Source organism: Cygnus olor, chromosome 1 (assembly GCF_009769625.2).
Source record: "Cygnus olor isolate bCygOlo1 chromosome 1, bCygOlo1.pri.v2, whole genome shotgun sequence".
Lineage (NCBI taxonomy): Eukaryota > Metazoa > Chordata > Aves > Anseriformes > Anatidae > Cygnus > Cygnus olor.
The window spans coordinates 49622866-49643518 of NC_049169.1; the positions used below are offsets into that span (position 1 = coordinate 49622866).

General features: G+C 38.1%; 1 long non-coding RNA gene across 2 annotated transcripts in view; it reads left to right on the plus strand.

Annotated features, from left to right (window-relative positions):
- LOC121070487 overlaps positions 1–20158 on the plus strand; it is a 57965-nt gene extending 37807 nt beyond the window's left edge. Inside the window, exons 2-5 of one of the 2 annotated variants that reach the window (XR_005820113.1) lie at positions 18636–18785; positions 18871–18972; positions 19336–19455; positions 20128–20158. This is a non-coding gene — a long non-coding RNA (uncharacterized LOC121070487). The remainder of the gene's footprint in view (positions 1–18635; positions 18786–18870; positions 18973–19335; positions 19456–20127) is intronic. The other variant, XR_005820116.1, reaches the window with a different exon arrangement.
- The last annotated feature ends 495 nt before the right edge of the window (positions 20159–20653 follow it).

The window sequence follows — 20653 nt, forward strand, 5'->3', positions numbered from 1 at the left end:
TTTCCTTAGGAGATTGTAAGGGCAATGCTCTACTGGAATTCTTAAGTGTTACCTTTCACTTTTTCAAATGCCAAATGTGAGGTTGTTTTTACCTACATCTTTTCTGTCATAAGAGTGGCATCCATAGAAGAGATTCCTCTAGTGCAGTAATTGCCATGCATTTTACAAAAAACAAAACAAAAAAAATCCTTGTAGGAATACACATTACTTGGGAACTAGAAAGGAAGGAAAACTATTCATCAAGTGAAACTAGTCTTGAAGTGCAGATCTGACACTATCGGGTATGCATGTTCTATGGAATTTTCTTCCCATTTATTGAGGATAATCACAGGAAAAGAGCGTGGGTGGGTTGGCTCACATATAAAAAGGCATCTCTCAGCTAAAGGAAAAACAACATTTTAAAGCATAGGGTTTTGAAACAACCCATAAAACACAGGACAAAGCCAGAGTCTGTTCTCACACTAGTTTGTGTTGAAATTATTCCTCCAGTCTCAGTGACCAAGATAAATACTTTTTCAATTTCAGATTCTGGAGTTCTAGTACCCTACGTATTTTATTTTACCTTTTTTTTTTTCCTAATAATTAAGAAATAATGACTATACATACATGTAATGGTTTTTAATTGTCCAGAATTAAAAAATAGCAATGAAGAGCTAAACAAAATTTACTTCACTCATTATAAGATAAAATAAAAAGTGACATTCCAAAGCTTCAGATACAATTCTTATATCAGTAGTGTTTTACCAAGGTGCATCAAATTTTTTCATGAAGATACAATCTACTAGCTTTAGTGACTATAATATATAACAGTAGAGGTGATGAAAACACCTTTATTTCTTTTCAGTTTCGCAGCTGTATGCAGCCTATAACAATCTGCATAAAAGAAAAGGTAGGCATGATCTTCAGAGAAATGAAAGGGCATAGTTTTGAAGCTTATTCCCCTACCTTACTCCCATAGCATTTTTACATTAGAGTGAAATATTCTTGAGCCAGCTGGTTGTTTTGTTCACATTGGCTTTCATTGCCTAATCTAGTGAATTCATTATAGCTCCCTGCCTGAGGGCTCAATTTTCAGCTGTGCTGAGCATGACCTATATCAGCTGTGGGAAAAACGAGGCAAAGGTCCTCCTGTACTGGCTTCACACTTTCCTGCATCCACAGGAAGCTGTGGGGACTGAGTCTCAGTACAAGCTGAGGCAGACATGGCTGTGTTACGTTGCCTTGCATAGGTTTCAGGGTTTGCACTGTTAGTGTGAAGTTTGCATGCCCTAACACAAATCTTGTGATGGAGTGTTTGTTGCGCAGTGGAAGTTTCCTGAAAGTGACATTGGCTTTACATCTGGGTAGGACTCTTCCAGACCAGGGAATCCTTAATGTATTCTTGCTGGGAAATGCTGCAGGTCTGCTCTTGCAGCCTAGAGACTTTTCTAGAATCAGAATTTGGAGCTAGATACATTGTTTCTGAGGTAACCAGTCTCTGATGTGTCTGCAACAAGTATTATAATTTTGTTCCTTGGTTACATGCTAGAGATATGCTATTACAGAGAAGCTCTGTGGCAAATGGATTTTATTTGCTCATGTGCTACAAAAGGACAAACAGTTCTGTGTTTTTAAAGCTTTTTGGATGAGACTAAGTGGTTGTGGAGACTGAGCTGTGTCCATTTTGTCCTCGCTAGCAAGTGGGTGGTTGCCTCCCACACTCACGTCACTGCCACATTTGGCAGCAATAACACTTTGGCAGCAATAATTTATCTAAGAGGTCCTAACACTGCAGTCTCACTTCTCCCTTTAAAAAAAAAAAATAAAAATAAAAAAAAAAAATGTCTGCTGGTAGTTTATCTCTTTGCTTTCAGTTCACTGAGCAATGGTCTATGGTCAGTACTCACACACGTGCACAAACACACACACGTGCCCATCTCCTATGCACTGCAAGAAAACTAGCTAAAACTTACAAATCAACCAGATTGAATGGTCCCAGACAAGTAAGAACAAGCAAGATGAAAACATCATAAAGACCCCATGCTGGCACAGCACACTCTGACTCATACTTTCCAGTTATAAATGTCATCCATTAGGTTAAAAAAAATAATAATAAAAATCAGTCTCCATTCTGGGTTGTGTTTTTTTTATTGCTTGCTTTAATAGCTCTGCTCTTCATCAGCTCCAGTGTTCGGCAGCTGATCCCTCTTGCCTTGGCTAAGGACATGTGATAGTTTTGCTGAATAGCTGCAAACAGGCACTCTGCTGGGTACTAATAGCTGGCACATTAGGCTGTTTGGCGAACTGTGGCAGCCAAACAGAAATGCTTTCAACAGACTGATTTCAGTAAAGAAGTGGAGTGTTGGCTTTTGTGGTGGTGGTGGTGGTGGTTTTTATTTTATTTTGTTTTATTTTGTTTTATTTTGTTTTATTTTATTTTATTTTTTCTCCCCACACTGCTTGGTGCCAGAGTTCTTAAAATAGTTCCCTCAGAGTTTTCTTGTTACCCATTTTGGAGCCCAGATGTAGGAAGCAAGCCAGCACAGCTGGTAGAGTCTGACTGTCTCACAGATAGGGAAGGTTTACATGGCTTTCACTTTATCCCTATTATTATTGTTATTGATGTTATTATTATTGGATGCCAAGAAATAAAGTCTAGGCTTGCAAATATGAAAGGTCTACCAGATGAAGACCTTTCCCTCCTGCCTTCATCAATAGGCCACTGCACTTTGTTATCTTCAGCACTTTCCTCATTCTTTCCCTTCATCAGGAATGTGGATTTAATCAGTTGTTCCATTCTGAGCTCACACTGATACCTGTGCTGAGTTACTGGAAGTGGTGCACAGTGATGCTGTGATGTGAGCTCATTCCCACAGCAGGCTGGGTATAAAACCAGCAGACTCCTTGTACTTAGGAGTATATGTTAGATTTCTAATATATTTCTGCAAATAAAAGAATATATGGAGTGGTATCATACTTCCTCTCAGCAAACTCAATTGTACACAACAAACTGAAAAGACATGATATGTCACCCAGTAGAGTTTCCTTATTGTCATCTGGTAAATGCTGGTCTGACCAGCCATGGATACACAGTAACTTTCTTCCCCTAAGGAAGCAAAGCCGACCTCTGAAAGCCTATTCATTTCTGATTTTTTTTTCCCTGTTAGAGATTCACTGTCACCTCAGTACCATAGCATGAGGATGTTTCCTCATGCAACATGTGATAACTCCTACCAGCTTTGAGATACTTATAATTGCACAGTTCCTACAGGGTGGTTTTTGAAAAAAGCCCAGTCTGGGGTATTACTGTTATAGACTGCAGAACTCCATGTTCCTAGTACATCTGTGAAAGCATTTGGGGGAACAGTGATATGGGTGGAAGCAACTCTGATTCATTCTGTCTTCATATGAAAACAGAGGGAACAGTTGGCCTCTCCAAACTGGAATGATACAGATACAGAGATCTGAATATACAAAAATAGCATAGCAATTTCTAGGAGAAAACTAAACATGTCTCGGAAATGTATTGGAAAACAGTGCATTAAGATCCGCAGGGAAACTTCTGAAAGGTGTAAAGGGCAACCAGGCAGTCAAATTACAGTAAAAGCCAGTAAGAGTCAGGTATTTAATCCCTGTTTATGCCTCTGGACATCTGCTGTCTTCAACAACTTGCTCTAGCAGGAAGTGTGTCCCTTACCATAAGCAACCTCTGACTACAGTATTTGTGAAGGAATGTCAGAGACTTTTGAAGGAGATGAACAATCAAATTCTGCATTGACTTAGGGCTTTGACAAAGTATCTCTGGCAGATGTTCCCTCATGGGAACATCAGCGTTCAGCATCTTAGCTGATAGCAGTAAAAGTGGTCTTGCATGAAGATGCAGGTCTGTGAGTGGAAGCTGCTGACACATACATGTTCTTTTTTACCAGCACAGTTACAGGAACAGTAGCCTCCAGTAAGCGAACAGCTGAGAAAGTATTTCATTAAACAGTTTCTGCTGTTTGCACAGAGAATATGAATACAAGTCCTTATACTCTGTACTAATTCTTGCCTGTTACCATGTTCAAGCTTATGCCTATCTCTCTTCTCTCTCATTGTGTCAGCAGCTAGCTGCTAATGTTGGTTCTGAAGTTCACAGTAATTATATATAAGCAACACATGACTATAGAGCTTTAGATTAGCTCAGGCTTTTTTACATGCAGAGTTTTGTTACCGCATATCTCCTTTTCTAGGGAAGGATTAGCACCTGAGACTGGAGTTTTGCAGGTGCCTGCTGAGTCCTGGTGCCAGCTTCACCAGTTGCTTGCAGGAGGTATATGTTTCTATCTCCTCGAAGGGCTCCTTGGAGGCTTTAACCTATTCAGGGTTGGAGATTTTGTTGTATTCCTAAAGTGATATTTATGGTATCCAGCATCAGTCACTTAGAATTGTCTCACCTAAGCTTCTCTTTAGGCTCTCTATAATAAATGGAGAGGGATAAAAACCTTCACATGTCACTTCTTCACATCATAAGGCTGAAGTATAAGATAGCAGATGATATTCCATGCAACATTAATAGAGAGGGCTCTGGTGGCTGTCTAAAATTGAACGTTAGAGCTCACATGCCTAAATCTATATGAGGTAAACCTTATTTCTTCTGTAATTCTTCTGTCATGAGTGAGCCCACCAGAGCTACTACAATGAAGCCTCTATATACCTTCTTCCCTAATGATTTTCTGCAAAGATCAAGATTAGCTCAATTACCCATAAATCTACCCATAAGAAAAAAGATCTCATAATAGATAACAGATGCACTTAAGAGTTGCATCTTGTGATGAATGAACACAAAATCCCAGCTTCATTAGAGCCAGCCCACACAGTCACATTTTTTATTGCTCATATGTAATGATCAACAATTATTTGGAAAAAAAAAAAAAAAAAGTAAATTATTGCCACAATTTTAACATAATCTTATAAAGCAAAACAAAACAAATAAGATAAAATAAAATAAATAAAGCAAAATAAAATATAAAATAAAATAAAATAAAATAAAAAATCAACATGATTTACAATGTCTGAAACACCTGGGAGAAGTGGTCTGGATTATCCCTATCTACTTGCAGATTTCTATACTTTTGATGTTCTCAATCAGACCTCTTGTGTTTTCATCTTCCACTTTATTGCCTCTGCTATACCTGCTCCAAATGCCACACATCAGCCTTACTAGTCTAGTCTAAGTTTTACTTTCACAATATCTTTAAATAGAATGGGCCTGTTTTTCACTCATGAAATTTAGTTTCCAGTTTACTCCTAAGTTTAGGTAAAAGCTCTGTGATAGCCCTTGGGCTCATATGATATTTCTGTTCTGTCTGTTTAAATGTGCTCATTTTTATGGCACAAGTTTCTCTTCCTGTTGGCAAGTTACCGTTAAATATTTGTAATTGTTCTATAAATCCTTATGTGCCTTTTGTATAATGATCCTCTCTTGTCCCCAAATGGCATTTCCTGTACAATCACATTTACTTAAGCAGTGAAACTCCTCCACTACCAGCATTTCACTTGCCCCACTGTTTGCAAGTGAAAAAAATTAGGACACATCTACACATATAGGTACAGACAATTACGTATCCATTTCACCCAAACACCAAACTGAATACCATGTAGTTCAAGCTGTTTTGTCCTATTAAGATTAAAATGTTTTCTGGACTGGGAGTGGACTGAGTGTGCAACTGTCTGGATCCATTCAACTGATCACGGTATTTGCGTAGCCAAAATCAGAAGTGAACTGTGGTTTATGCAGAAGTATTCACAAATATTTTGTATACAATATTCATCATAATGAATAAACAGAATAATTCTGAAGATTTGTAGGATTTTTTTTTCTGGTCCTCTGACTCATTTTGCAAGTGCTGAAGTTATCTAAAGTGAATTCTTCCTCTATGAGGAAGCCCATAGCTTGTGAGACTTGAACGAAGCACTCTGTCAGTCCAATTGTAATATTTCGGTGCAAAGCACCAGGTTGCTTGCTTGCAGAGATAACCTACAATCACTGTAAATTATTCTCAGCCAGGTGATGGGAAAGAAAAATTTATGTAGTTTTACTCAGTCTCACAAAGAACAGTAATAAAAGACAATAATAAGTACTTCACAGTACTCATTTGATCAGATAAATTGGCAAAACATCTTCATGGTACGATCTGTTAACTTCCCGTAATGTTAAAAGTTATCTAAGTGTAAAGACATTGCATTATAATAAAGTCCATCTCCCTCTCTCTCTTTTTTTTTTTTTTTTTTTTTTTTTTTCCTTCTTCTATTCTTCCATTTCAGCTATATTTCTTGCAGTTTTTATATCTTGGTATCAAAAGCATTTGCTGAGACTGGTCAAGTCATACTTACAAGATGTCAAATTTTGATGCTAATTATAAGAGACTTTTAGCTTTCACCCTTCCCAGAGATAGCATTCCACAGCAGAAACAGGTGCTTAAGTTAACCATGTGACTGACAAAGGTCTACTTCATTTTCACTGGTTAAGAGCAGCAATTTAAAAGCCACGTGAAAATTAAGAAGCAATAGTGGCGATTGTGGAGCATCAAGGCAATGCTCTTTGCAGTTCATTGAGAAGGGCCAGTTATATGTTGCACAAGCACATTTCCCAGAATATCTTGGCAGACTGTTCCCATGCAGCACGTTATGTTAGATTAATTTAAAGATAGAAAAAGCATGGCTAACTTTAACAAGATCTGCATCCAACAATGTGACAAGAAATACGATTCCAGAGAATGGTAAAGTGAAAAATGTCCAGAAGATGAGGCACTTGGCTGCAATGGCTACTTACTTAATTAGCAATATCCCTGAACTAATAAAATCACCATACTATGAATCATCTTGCCCCAGTTCATTCAACAGAGGTGTCAATTATTCAATCAGTTGACATTTGTACATTTTTTTCCTCTACTCATGTGGTTTCTTTGTTGTTGTTTTTCTGTTGTTGTTGTTTTGTTTTGTTTGGGGATGTTTGGTGTTTTTGTTGTTGTTTTTGTTGCTGGTTTTTGGTTTTTGGCCTGGGCAGCCACAGCTCTCAGTCAAATCTTTGTCTCACATGAAATAAAATACGGGATCTTCTTGGCTCCCAGTCAGCTGCATTGTTTTGATTTAATAAAAAACATCAGTGGAAAAATTCACCACTACACAAAAGCAAATAACTTGAAGCACTTTAATAATTGTGTATTAGTGCTGGCATGCTTCAAAAATAACTGCTGAACATTGCTGAGAGGACTGCAGGACTATATAATTATTTATGACAAGCTTTCAGCTTTTTTTCTAATCCTAAGTAATCAGTGTTAGTTGAAGGCCAAACTAATACTGTGAAAATAAAGGAAGAAAAGCAATAGGATATTTTTATAAGACTACTGTCCTCCATCTTCATTGACCCATGAGTGACAATGCTAAGCATCTACTGTGGGAGAACCACTGTTCAAAGGTGGTTGGACTTCAGATTTCATAATCTGAAATCCATGGCTGTAAATAGAAAGAATGAAGAACCATGAATAGAAATGAGTAGGAAACAGTTTATTCCCATTCCAGGAATACGTTCAAGTTGAGAAACAGTTTTCCATTCCATATTGGGATGAAATTGAGACCTTTCAACTTTTTCAAGAAAAAATAGAGCAAGCGAAAGCTGCAGCTTCCCCCCTCCTCCTGTTGCTCCCCTTCTGATCCTCCAAAAGAGCCAAGAAATTCGGTTGCCAGTCTCCAAGGAAAAGAAAGCAGTTCAGAAGCCTGATTTCACCAGTCTGATCCATTCACATGACTGTTCTCAGTACTTGACAATCCTGTCATGCATTGCAGAAAAGTGTCCCAACCTGCAGGCTAATTCTGAGGTCAGATAAAACTTATTATTTATACTTAAAATGGCCCACGCTAGAGCACAGATGCATTTCCAACAATCTTTTTTTCTGATGTTGACGTATTCCCACTAAATATCTCAGAGCACATTGACTCAATTTCGGTACTCACCCCCAGCCTCTCTCTGCTGCAGGGTTGAGGAGAACTCACTGATTGTTTCAGCAGCCACTGCCACTAATAGGACCCTGATACACTTCCACATCTCACAGAAATGTGCATTGTACCTTTACTGTAGGAATTCTTCCACAAAACTGAATGAAAAATGTGCAGATAACCTGGAGTAATACTCATACAAAGACAGCTTTCTGGAGTACACCTAGGAAACTTGTTCTTACACTAGGAGTGTCCTCATTAACAGTATCCACAAGTAGTAATTCAAAGAGTAGTGTCCTGCTTGTTCCTCTATCAAAATATAGGCATTATATTTTGCTTGTATATTACTATCTTTGCTCAATTTCACTGGACTATGTGCATGTCTAAAATTCAGCTTCTCCATAACTATTTGCAATGCTGTGGCTGTTGTTTGTCATGTCTTATTCATGCTGGAATATCAGGAAGCATGTAGAAATTGAAGTTTTTAATAATGTGCTAGCCCTTGTATTTTGTGATCAATAATAATAAAAAGATTCTTTGGAAGCATTTGAAAGATAGTCACCCTACATAATCATTGCCATTCTGTCACTTGCTGGGTCTTTTGTGACACAAAAATTAACACCAAAGTTATCAGATACTGTCACCCTGAATGTCAGGGAAAGTGAAGGTTGGAATAAAATTCCATCCCACATTTTTAATTTCCCAGACTGAACGAAGGGATCAATACACCTGTGGCTTTGGTATACAGGTTTATAAGGATCTTCATTTTACAAGAAGACACCAGTAAGAATTTGAGGAAAATAACAAAAGCTGGTAATGGCACACTTTCAGTTGCATTTGTACATGTTTGGGTGTTGCTGGAAGAAGTTAAACTATTGCAATGCTCAGTGAAATATGCTGTGAACACAACTGGGTGAATCATTACTTTATCCCTGTTGTGTTTCTGGTGAAGCTTCTGAAACATTTCAGCCCAGGCAGTAAAAACAGCATGAATCTGAATTAATAAATTATTTTGTTTTGTTTGGAAAGCTGTATATGTGACTGAAGTAAACTGGAGCATCTGCTATATCTACAAAGTTGGACAAAAGAAACCTCTTCCACTTCCTCCATGCCTTGCAGACAGAGAAGAAATGGGACAAATACAAGATGAAGTTCAGTACTTGAAAAAGGTTTCAGGTGCCCATAGATCCTTATCCAACAAGATTGCTAGACGTGCTTTGCTGCTTAATTCCTATTGACTTTTCATTGAGTGTCCTTAAATTCTGCTCCATTAGCATAGAATTTCATATTTTGCAGAAAGGCAGAGCCTGCCCTGAGGAAAGCATTTTTATAGCTCATATTGCCTGATGTTAGATTTGCTATAAGCTATGTTTCAGAGGAGGCTGGGAGTGGGAGGAATGCACTGTAAATATGAGGGTCCTGCAGTCAGCTGCAATGAGTTTTGTCTCTGGGGAAGTAAAGTCAGAAATGTTGAGTAGCCCTTCCTATTTAGAGAATGAATCATAGAATGTTTTGGGTTGGAAGGGACCTTAAATATCATCTAACTCCAGCCCCTGCCATAAGGGGTGAAGTGCAGTTAGTTGTTTATACTTCACTTGGTAGTTGCCAGGGAGATAGGAAAAGAATCCTGATCAAAAACCTGTTAAGTTCTTGGTGTCTGATGGCATGTGGATGATAGGAGCCAGGCATCTGTGTGGCTGTAACAATGATATAAGACATGATGACCAAGGATAGGTCTGCCACTAAGAAACATGCTTGAAACCCTTTCTCCCCGTTTATATTAAAATGCAGATACAAGTAGTCATAATAGCAATCTGGAATGGAGGAGCTGCCAAAAGCCTTACAAGCCTCTTAAGACTTGCAGCAGATTTCTACAGAGAACAGGAATGGTTCTTATTGAGGTCATCAGTTTTGCTAGGCTGTTTCTATATCTGGTCAGACCAGAAGATGAAACAGGAATGCACAAAGGAACATTATACTGCTGTGTCTTCCAAGAGATCTGAACTGCAGAGGATTGTGCCTAGCAAAGACATCATTGGTGACAGCTTCTAGGAATTGAGAGCTTCCAGCTTCTCTCCTGGGCTTTCTCACACTATGACAACTAGTGGAAGAGCTGTCAGAGGACACACAGACATTTGAGTAGTCTCCTAGGACATGTAATCCCAAGATGCTTCAGGTTCTACATTAAGTGCTAAAACTTTTGGAAATCAAGATTGTTATGCTTATAGTACAATGACACTGTTAAGGCAGTAAATATAGACTGGAACTGAAAACTATCTGTCCACAGCCATATTAAGGACATCTGTGTTATTAATTCTTCAGCTAGTTTTTGTTCCAGAGAAGGTTTAGGGCAACAGCCACTTCTCTATACTGTCACACACCTTGCCAGACTGTTTCCATATTTTCACTTACTTTCTAGAGTAGGGACAAACTGTGATAACTCAGCTCAGGTCAAATCAGACTGACTCTGACTCCTGATGTCTCGTTGTGGTGACTCTGTGTGCATAAGTACCTGTGCTCTCACCTTTTCTGTCCCTGCACAGTAACAGAGCAATGCAAGATGGTGTTGTTGTTTCCAGCTATTCTGCACAGTAGAGGGCAAAAAGAGAGCATGGGCTTCACTTGATTCTCTCTGCACTAGGAAGCCCAGATGGCCAGCTGGGTATGCAGATAACACCTTATTTCATAAAGAAGCATCTCAGCTACAGTTGTTTGCATGCTGGAGCACTTAGAGATGAATCCTTCCCAGATTCTTTCCTGGGAAAAGAGGTCTCAACACTGTTTCCCATCTGGGCCTCTGACCGACTTCCACAATAGTCCAGTGTGATTAATCAGTATTGCTCTGGCGGCTAGGGGGGAACACGCATTATACTCTTTCCAAACAATATCAAATATTGTATTAATTGTGTAAATGGTAGTTTCCATTCTTGAGCGTGTTTGAAGAGCAACAGCTTTTTTGTTGTTGTTTCTTTTTTTTTTTTTTTTTTAAATTCAGATTGATTTAAGTAGAATCTGAATTTTGTTTTATTGTTTTGTTTTGTTTTGTTTTTCTCCAAGGTACAGCAGCTGTGTAAGAGAACATTTCACCATAAAGATCAGGATGATTCACTGCATTTCTCCTGAGTACAGATTGTTGACTTCTCCCACACAGTCTTCATAAATTATGAAAGAAATTTGAAAAGCTCTACAATATATGTTTTTGATTGTTCCTGGTTTACAAAAGTTAAGTTAGACCTCAAGTCTTTATTTATAATACAACAGTTTAAAATGCATCAGATAAATAAAAGCTACACTCTTAGGTATCTCAAAGTAACAGTGGAGCCATGGCATGATTTAAACAGGAGAGGCAATGAGTTCAGCCTCAGAAACTCACCTTCCCTTTGTGAGGCCTGAGACTACTGAGTACCTTTGGGTCTTGGGACCTGTTCCTCAGCTCTTACACAAAGAAAAGAAAAGTGGGATTGTGCTAAATTTCCATGTTCAAGTGAACTAAAAACTAATCTCCTTTAACTCACTACACCAACTATTCTCAAACAAGAGTTTAACTGTGAAAATGAAAACAGTTATCTACAAAAACATCAAGCGTCATGTATGTAATTACTAATCTATGAGAACAACAAAGAGAAGCAGAAGGCTAGGCGTCTATACCAGCAGTAGGACTTGTTTTTCTCTTCCCAACATTTGCTTTTTCTACACAATGTATATTTAGTACAAGAAACCAGCTAGTAAAACTTGCCTGAAACAAGATTTGGTTCCATGTTTCAGACTACAAGTGAAATGTCAGAAGTAATTCGTTCAGGAGGTGGCAGGATCCCTCCAGGATGGTTCAGCCCTCAGTTAGAATAATAAATAAATAATCCCAGAAGCCTTTTTTTTTTTTTTAAAAAAAAAAAAAAAAAAAAAAAAAAAAAAAACACTACAGGCAACATGAGAAGGTTACCAGAATGCAGAATGTTGTAGACTTAAAGTGCATCCTTCTGTGGTTACTGTAGTAAACTGCAATATATTACACTGTAATTCTGTCAACAATTATTTTCAATCATTCCTTGAGACTTGTAGGCATTCAAGCCTAATTCTTCCCTATAACAAAATAAAGATAGCTTAAGAAAAACATAAATTCAAAACAAAATCTAACTTAATTAATCATGTATGGTGGGAAGGTGGTCTGCATTTGAGTGATCTACAGGCTCCTAGCATTCAGCTGCAGTGAGTTTTTACTAGGGAACAATTGAAATATCATTATCTTTTCAACTTGCAATGTCACACTTGTTAGAGCAGGTGCTGAAATACCTTGGACCAGCAAATGCTGAGGCAACTTCACAAACATAATCTTTGAAATCAAGGCTTTTGAGATGAAATTCCTGAGCTGTTTAACAAAGAAGAAAGTTCAAGGTCTCATCTCATAAAAATGCAAAGATCCTAATGATCAGTTCTTCAGCAGCAATAGAGTTTCAAAATATTTTGAACAAATGGCAGAATAAGCTGAGACAGGAACTTGTAGCAAGGAAAATATATGTCCTGTTCATCTCTGGTTCTGCCGTGGACTGGGGACACATGGACTGTACATTTTCTGTTTAGATAATAAGAGAAACTGAGATTTGGGATTGCAGGGTTCAGTCCCAACTGACAGAGAGGCATGTGGAATAATATTTACAAACTTCCTTTCCTTTCCTTTCCTTTCCTTTCCTTTCCTTTCCTTTCCTTTCCTTTCCTTTCCTTTCCTTTCCTTTCCTTTCCTTTCCTTTCCTTTCCTTTCCTTTCCTTTCCTTTCCTTTCCTTTCCTTTCCTTTCCTTTCCTTTCCTTTCCTTTCCTTTCCGCCCCGCCCCCTCCCTTCCCTTCCCGCCCCGTCCCTTCTCGCCCCTTCCCTTCCCGCCCCTGACCCTGACCCTGACCCTGCCCCTGCCTTGCCTTTCCCTGCCTTGCCTTTCCTTGCCTTGCCTTTCCTTGCCTTGCCTTGCCTTGCCTGGCCTGGCCTTGCCTTGCCTCGCCTTGCCTTGCCTCACCTTTGCCTCGCCTCGCCTCGCCTTTCTTCCATATTGCCAGTTCTTCCAGTCCTGCTCCCTGCTCTCTTTTCTTTAATTCTTCTCTTCTTACTTGATCCAGAGAACTTTTCTTGCTTTAATCTGGGTAGGAGGATTGGCAGCGAGAGGAGCATTGGAAACACAGTCTCTTGGTTTGCAGTTTTAGTGCCAGGGAAAGAACTTTAAAGAATTGTTTCAAGGAAGAATACGTGCTTATTGCTCTATGAAAGAAGTTCAGTTAGGGTGGGAGCTCATGGAGAACAGTCATTATAGGCAATATCCAGAGGGCACAAATGTCAAATCCTAGTAATTTTTTGCTGAAATTAGCTATTGACCACATGCTCCTCAATGATGCAATACCTTCCTACACAGGCGCATTATAGATGATATTAAGTTTGCTTTTACTCTTTCTCTTTGTTGTACCTCTGCCACAGTAAGCACTCAAAACTTATGGCATCCCAGTAATGATGCAGCTCTTCAACAATTTTCATCTTAACCATCTTTTTGTTTTGCATGGAAAAAACATTAGCAACTCTAAAGACTGGCACTTCCTCTCCTAACTTTAACTTAGAAGTTGAGAATCCAATCTAGTTAGGTGTCTTTTATTTAATTAATAACATAATTTTAATGTTGAGTATAAATGAACAATGAATACTTCAGAAGCATAAAGTGGAAAAATTAACTTTGACCTCAGGAAAAGTATTTTTAAATATATTTTGCACTGCCGATTGGGAAATCTTTTAGAAAATGGGCTGCCTTGTTCAATGGAATCATAACTTAATAGTACAGTTATTTCTCCTATTCTTCACTCTGGCTTTCACCCTGAAGTTGATGTTTTGCCTTAGGTGTAGAATCTACCCCCAGCCTCTCTTATCATACAACAATTGAGGTTGAGAGGGATGTCTGGTAGTCTTCTAGTCCAATCTAGTCCATCTAGACCACTTCTTGAAGTGGTCCATTTAAAACAGGTTGGTCAGAGACACTCTGAGTTTTCAGTATCCCCAAGGATGGAGATTCTCTGAGCAACTTCTTCCAATATTTGACCATGATCACAGGGGAAAAGAATGTTCCTTTTATGGAATTCGTGGTCAAATATACATATATGTAGCAGCAAATGAACAGAAAACCCTGATTTTCACTTATGTTATAGTTTCTTCCTTTATTACACAAGCATCTTGCCTGGCGAAACTAATAAAGGAAAAGATTTTATAGCTCACAAATATCTCCTCCATTGAAGCACCCATTTCAGTATGTCTGTGCTTTTCCCAATATAATATGAGATTCTGCAATTGCCTTCGGAGGTATTTCTGTACTGTGAAATCAAAGTTACTTCTTGTTATGATGGAAAGAACTTATTATTTTAACATTTAACATGTCCAAACAAATATTAGCATCACAATCTACTCTACTAGTCCAGGATAACCTGTTCATATGTCTATATCATCAACGGAGTAAGCTGAGTACATACACAGCTTTGCAGAGCAAAAAGAATAAGTTTTCATTCACTTCTTCATTGTCCCTTTCCCTTAAAGTAGTATGGGATCTTTTTTAACCCTTTCTTAAGCCTCCTGTAAACCCTTTGTCAGATTAGATAGCCCTCTCTGGAATGTTAAGTCAAATTTGATTTTTTTTTTTTTTCTGTCTTGTTCATACATGTAAAGTACTTTCTACTGCACTTAGATTTGATATATACTGCTTTGACAAAAGGAGACATAATTATTACTTTCGAAAATTCTGTGCCTGGAATAATTTATGTGTTAACAATCTCTGAGAGAAAAAGGTGTTGGGTTTTTGGTGTTTTGTTGTTATTGTTGTTGTCATTGCTGTTGTTGTGGGATTTATTTATTTTTTTTTGGTTGGTTGGTTGTCTTATTAGTGGGTCAATCTGTAAAACTTCTCAGTAAAGTACTCCATGTGTTATACTACATTTGTTTTTCAGATAAAAAACTTTTCTGAATGAATTTCAGTAGCAAATAAGACAGATATTTAATATAAATTTTAATGCAGTTCCGTACTTCTTTTTTTCACATAATTTACTGTTTGTATTTAGGACTGAAAGAGTTAGCTCGTTACAGATCTAGTTTATTTGTAGCCTCTTCTACAGAATACTTCACTCTATGGGATCTGATCACCTGTCAGGAATCATGAGTATATTTGAGGTGATGAAATGGTTACAGAGTTTATCCCTCATTAAGACTTCTTTTTTTTTTTGTATCTAAGTTCAGACCTAAAGATGTATTTTTATCACTACTTTCTGTAACATATTTCTGAGAAGAGATGAGAGTGCTTTTCAGAGCCTGACCACAGCAGAATCACTACAAATTATGTCCAAAATGAACTCTGATTTCTGGTAGTGTTGAATGTCTGCAGCTTCCATTAGCTTCAGCTGGTGATGAGGATAATTTGCACCTGAACATTGTGTTTTAAAACTGGAATTCCTCCTTGTATTCCACATGAATATTTGTAAGCTGGATATTTATGATCAGTGAAGGCCCATCTCATACAAAGCATGTTAATCTCACACTGTCGTGATTGTGTCTGTGTGACCTCAGGGATAGTCTGGGGTAACCATCTGTTATTGGCATCTCCACTAGAGTGCTTGAAAGTTAGATTAGATTAACTTAATTCTCAATTCTCTGTCCCAATTTAGCACTGAAAAAAAAAAAAAAAAAAAAAAAAGAAAAAAAAAAGAAAAGAAAAAAAGAAAACCTACAGCTTTGGTGCCCATTTCAACGGCCCACAGGCTGTTGGAAGTGTATGGAAGGGTCAGAATCCATCTCTCCTGATTTTTTTGTCCAGTCACAGGGAGCAAATTGTCCATTCTTCCACCTCATTTGTTACATGAAGCCTCCAGTTTGAATTCATCCCTCATCCATGATTGCTGACTTCTGTTACCCTTTCATAGATATATCATGTCTACCATCACTGAAGGCACTGATCTGTATTGTCCTACGTGGCAATAAAAGGTCTTTTCAAGGTCAAACTGACAAGATTCACAGCCGTTAGTTATCAGAGACCAAAAATAAAGATGAGCTGAATATAGCAAATAGGATTTATTTGGGTATCAACTATCACCTCAAAATAGCAGAAGACATGGTTGCTGAGAGAAAGAGATACAAATATAGTTTAGACACCTTATATAGTTTTATAAATAACAAGATAAATTTATATACAGACAGCTATTAAATAGGTTTGCCACTATAAGGATCTCTGTCTGGTTCTCTCCATATAGAGAGTCACATACTTGTGAGACAGCAAACTAGTATGGGGTAGTCAGAAAATGTGACTGGCCTACATCTGAAACACTGTTATTGCTCATTAGCGTCCTGGGCATTAGTGATTTAAGTGGCCCAAATATGACAATTAAGTTCTCCAAGTTTTCTCTATCACAATGTAGTTAAGGAACACCTCCAACATAGTATGTGTAGCCTGCAGCAACAATATAAATTGTCTTTACTTAGTAGGTCTGCAAAGTCTGACAGGTATACCCATTTTTCAAAAACGTGGACTTTTGTTATTTCTACAAATAAAATTAATTTTCTCTTTCTAGGTCAATGTTTTTTAAATGTAGAATACAACTACAGAAACTATACTAGGGACAACTAGTAGGATATAGTGATAGACTTGGAACTGTATAGTTGGCATCAATGATAATTTATATTAGTGAGTAATGCAGACCAAAGGAACAAATGGAAGGTAAAAAATTAAAAGATTATATAGCAAACTATTTAAACAAAGCATCTCCATGGGAGTTATATGGTATCTGACTTTTTCAGACTTTTAAAAAAGGTTACACTTTGCCATGACTTTTGTTTCCTCACTGTGTTTGAGTAATGGCCATTATTTGCATTGAAATAAGTATGCTCCCACACCACAGTATTTGTAAGTTAATAAAAATATCTTGGCCAACCAAGTTGAATTCTGAAAACTGTTTAAACTCTCTAAAGCCAATTAAAAAGTACACACTTTAAAATTCCTTATTTGGCACACTAGAGAAAGGAACAAAAACAATAGACTATGAGCCTGAAGACCAATTATAAAATGCAAATATAGAGAATGAAAAGTGATACATTTTATATTGAAGAAGAAAAGAAGAAGAAGAAGAAGAAGAAGAAGAAGAAGAAGAAGAAGAAGAAGAAGAAGAAGAAGAAGAAGAAGAAGAAGAAGAAGAAGAAGAAGAAGAAGAAGAAGAAGAAAGAAGAAAGAAGAAAGAAAAAAAAATCACCGGAGAACAATAAACAAATAGAATCATAGAATCATAGAATCATAGAATATCCTGAGTTGGAAGGGACCCATAAGGATCATCAAGTCCAACTCCTGGCACCGCACAGGTCTACCCAAAAGTTTAGACCATGTGGCTAAGTGCACAGTCCAATCTCTTCTTAAATTCAGACAGGCTTGGTGCAGTGACTACTTCACTGGGGAGCCTGTTCCAGTGTGCGACCACACTCTCGGTGAAGAACCTCTTCTTGATGTCTAGCCTAAACTTCCCCTGCCTCAGCTTAACACCGTGCCCGCGGGTCCTGTCACTGGTGATAACAGAGAATAGGTCACCTGCTTCTCCACTCCCCCTCACAAGGAAGCTGTAGACTGTGGTGAGGTCCCCCCTCAGCCTCCTCTTCTCAAGGCTGAACAGGCCAAGTGACCTCAGCCGCTCCTGATACGTCTTCCCCTCTAGGCCCTTCACCATCTTCGTCGCCCTCCTCTGGACACTCTCCAACAGTTTAATGTCCTTTTTGTACTGTGGTGCCCAGAACTGCACACAGTACTCGAGGTGAGGCTGCACCAGTGCAGAGTAGAGCGGGACAATCACTTCCCTCGACCGACTAGCAATGCCGTGCTTGATGCACCCCAGGATACGCTTGGCCCTCCTGGCTGCCAGGGCACGCTGCTGGCTCATATTCAACTTGCTGTCAACCACAACCCCTAGATCCCTCTCTGTGGGGCTGCTCTCCAGCGTCTCGTCGCCCAGTCTGTACATACAGCCAGGGTTGCCCTGTCCCAGGTGCAGAACCCGGCACTTGCTTTTGTTAAACTTCATGTGGTTGGTGATCGCCCGGCTCTCCAGTCTGTCCAGAATAAATAAAATCAAAAAATCAACTCAGAGACAAAGACTAAACCATCAAGTTCTATAATATGAAAACTACCACCTCTTTTACTGGATTTAAAACGTTTTCTATTAAGAGAAATATCACTTGGATGGAAGCTGAGACCAAGAAAGGATGTGACTATCAAATAAATTTAGTATCTCAGCAGTGTAGTTACAAGTCATATGATAAAAGTTATTATTGACTTGGTGGAAACTGACTCAATTTTGATAAATTTTAAGGAATAAACCTCTGGCCAGTACTGGTGCTTCTGGTTAAGGGTGTCTTCCTTTTTCAGTCTGACTCAGAGCAGACCTAAACACATTTTGAGCACACTAGGACAGACAATGTCTAACACTAATGTTTTCAATATTGCCAAAATTGGTGAAAATAAATAGTAGAAAATGTCCCAAGTGTAGCTTTAAGAAAAGTGGACTGTTCTGACAGGTAAGTGTTATTTTCCATAGTGTATATTTTTACCTATCTGTAGGTGGGAAGCTATAAACAATTAAGCATAAGGAGATCTGAGCTAGGCTTTATTTTGTATTCCTGTTCATTTGCATGTTACAGAAATAAAAAGATCAGAAATAGGAAGTGATAACCTGTGTCGGGACCTCTGTACATATTTCAAAGCAATCTTAAGTTGTTAATGTCAAAGTAGAACCAAACACCAACAAAACAGGACTTCAATTAAGACCGAACTCCAACACATAAACAGAGGTAAGAAAAGACAAATATGGAAATGATTTTTTTTTTTTTTAGTCAAAGTGTAGTGAACTGTTTTCAAACGCAATTATTGTTTCAGATAATTCAGTTCAGACTATCCCAGAGGAAAAGCAGATTCATAGAAAGGAGCAGACATCCTAGAAAGTCACCAACCTGGAGATACCTTTCAGACTGACTCTAAGTACTACCTGTTCTCTTTTCTAGAATATGGTTAAATAATAGCCCTGAAACATTTGCGTGGGGTGATATTTCTACACAATGAAAGAAAACTTGAGATGTCTACTTGGAACAAATTATTAATTTGAAAGTCTCTAGTTGTGTTTGTTGCTAGTGGTGGGGGTGGGGGTGTGTACGTGTGTGTGCATGGGCAAATGTAGAGATGATGTCATTGATGATAGTGCAACCAACGCTGCCATCCCAGCTGACTGGATGGGATCTTGTAGAAAAGGTGGTTTAACACTGTTTGTTTCACTTTATGAACTGTTACATACTGTTTTTGCAGTTCATATCTGTATCTGAATATGTGTTCGCTCTCTTGTTCCAGGAAACATTTTGAAATTACCATGCAATTTCTTCACCATTGCTGTAGAAAGAAAATCTGTGTGTGGCCTTCAAGGCAAATGGAAAGAAGGGGACAGGGAAATGTGGCTTCAGAATCTTACAGGTTTCTTGCTGTTGCCTGCACTGGTAACATCCCATCTTTCTGAAACAGGATGTAAGACTATACGGGAACGCTGAAATTTTCAGACCTGAGTCCCTATAATCACTGGAAACCATAGTGTAGATATCTGATCCAAAGAACTTCTACCCACCCTCCTGGCACCACATGCTATCAATCACTTCCCAATGCCCTGTAATAAAGCCTTTATCAGAAGAATAAATGCCACAATTTAATGTCTCTCTAGCAGAGTTCAAGGAAGTGAGACCACCACCAGTCATATAAAACCCCCGAAATAATCCAGGTTTTATTAAATATGACTCCAGATGAACCAAGAAAGAAGACCTCACATAAGAGCAAAAAAAAATACGTCTGCCTTACTGGTCTGGACTGTCTGTAAGGACTGGGGCAGAGTATTTTGTAAGTTTAAATTAATTGAGCTATCTTTGCGCTTTTGAGCAAGACATGTTAACCAGACATGAGGGAATGTAATACCACTCAGAATGGGTGCATTACATCCTTTCTCCAGATTAAATTTCCCATCCATAAGTGGATGAGGTGGGAGTGGAGTATGTGATTTCCTGAATACCACAGACAAGAGCAGAATTCCTAGAGTGGGGAGTAATGCATTCATTGAAAATACAGCCCAGGTAACCTGTGATTCATGTTGTTTTCTAGTTCCTTCAGAGAGATCAGTTGGTATCTAAAGGTTCGTATTACACATCTGATTTCTTATTCCATGCATTACTTAATTATACAAAACCTTCACTTTTCAGCTGTAAATCTTTTCCTTTGCATTAATTGAGGAAAAAAAAATTAAATAAATCAGGATTTCCTGACATTTTCAAATCTTAAAATATACTTTCATTTCACTTCCAAAGAGTTATGAAGTATTTCCATGTGCAGCATACGCTTTTTAAAAGTGGGGCCACAGTCTAAAAATCAAAGGAATATTATTATGTGAAGCCTTACAGATAATTTGCTTAGCAAATCTCCATACCTAGAACATTACTCATGTCTCATCTTTTACCTCTAGAAAAAGAACAGATTATAAATATAGCGAATTAGAACTTGATAACATCCACAGTATATGATAAAAGGAAATTCAAGAGAGAAATAAGTGGATAAATGTTCTCTCCTGGTAATTTATATATTATTCTTTCTACAGTTTACTTATATGGCACAGGATCATGTTAAATATTCC